Genomic DNA, 1,979 nt, shown 5'->3' on the forward strand with positions numbered 1-1,979 from the left:
TTTGTTAATTTTTTCACAAGCCTAACAGGGTGGAAAGTGTGTTGACGACACTGGAAAACCCTGTGAAATATTTAGCATTTTAAATAATACTCACAATAACATTCACAAATCTCAATCGTAATACACATCATAAACTGTAAAATATGGTGCTGACCTGGGCTGTGTTTAGCTTAGCTTCATTGCTTTCAATGGGTCTATGATGTATTTAAGCTTACGATGCTTCTGGGAAACACAGTCCAGGGCTAATGGATGTAGTGTCTGTTAAATGAATGTGTGTGTACTGTGTATATTTATTATGTATATATAAAGACACACACACACACACACACAGCATGAGTCAGACGTGGATTAGCATACAGCTTCTATTAAAAAAAACCCTCCAGAATGATGTCACTTCCTGCAGGGTGATGTCATTAAGAGACTGACTTTTGTTAATTTTTTCACAAGCCTAACAGGGTGGAAAGTGTGTTGATGACACTGGAAAACCCTGTGAAATATTTAGCATTTTAAATAATACTCACAATAACATTCACAAATCTCAATCGTAATACACATCATAAACTCTAAAATATGGTGCTGACCTGGGCTGTGTTTAGCTTAGCTTCATTGCTTTCAATGGGTCTATGATGTATTTAAGCTTACGATGCTTCTGGGAGACACAGTCCAGGGCTAATGGATGTAGTGTCTGTTAAATAATAGAGAATGAAAGGGTAATGAATCATATTTTTATAATAATAATAATAATATCTACTGACTCACAAACAGTGTTGGGAACGTTAATTTGGAAATGTATTAGGTTGCAGATTACAAGTTAACCGTATTTAAAATGCAATAAGTAGTGTAACTATTACTTTATTAATTCAAGTGATGCAGGATTCTGAAAGTCTGACAGTAATTAGTGCAGAGTACTAGTGTAAGCTAAACCATGCCTGCTTTAAATGTTTGAAAATGATTAACAGTTAAAAACATTCATTAGCAATTTAGAAAAATAATAAACAAGTAAGCAAATGTAATCAGTTACATTATAATTATACTGTAACAGATTACAGTTACATTCATTTTGTAATTAAGTTACGTAATTCCATTACATGTAGTTCCTTCCCAACACTGCTCACATCATCATCTAGTACTGTGCTTGTGTGCGTAAAGCTCTGACACAAGCCTAACACCGCTGTAATATCCACTAAAACACAAGAGCAGCTCCTCTGCTTTCCTCCTCCATAAACCTCTGACCGAAATACTCTTTATTAGACCTCTCTCTCTCTCTCTCTCTCTCTCTCTGTCTCGGTCTGTCTCTCTGTCTCGGTCTGTCTCGGTCTGTTGGAGTCGTAAGGACTGGATGACAGAGCTGGTTGCCGTGGTAAAGTGTGCTGGTTGCCGTGGAGAGTGTGGTGGGCGTGTCCATCCGTCTGGGATGTGAGAAGGCCAGACACTGAGTCTGTTACTCTCTGGCTGATCTGTGATCAGATCTCAAACATTTAGTCAGTCTATTACATAAAACACCACTTTATTAAGCACATCTATGAATTAGCTGAGAAAAGCCTTTGAATGAAGGCAATCCAGAGACTAGTACATCACTGAACAGACAAAAACTGTGCAGAAGTCAGTATATATTCAGTGGCAGTTGCAGAGATTCACTTCACAATCAGCCTGAGATGTGAGGAAGATATTAATGCATTCTGACGGTCAAGCTTCGGTAAATATTTTAACTTTTTAACAAATGTCCAGTTTGAGATGTTTAGGATTGCATAGCTGAGTGTTTTATTCAGCATTTAATCAAAAGAGCATTGTTGGAGTGATGGTTCTTGGATCTGGATTTTTTTACTGTCGAAAGTGTTTATTCAGACTCTCTCTAGTGACACACTCTTACTCTAGAGATCAGACCGGGACACAACTTCATCTAAAAGCACAGGAGCAGAACACAGCCTGAGGCTCAGCATGGGAGAAACACACACACACACACACACACACGCACGCAC

Source organism: Sinocyclocheilus grahami, unplaced genomic scaffold (assembly GCF_001515645.1).
Source record: "Sinocyclocheilus grahami isolate Dianchi unplaced genomic scaffold, SAMN03320097.WGS_v1.1 scaffold1151.1, whole genome shotgun sequence".
Lineage (NCBI taxonomy): Eukaryota > Metazoa > Chordata > Actinopteri > Cypriniformes > Cyprinidae > Sinocyclocheilus > Sinocyclocheilus grahami.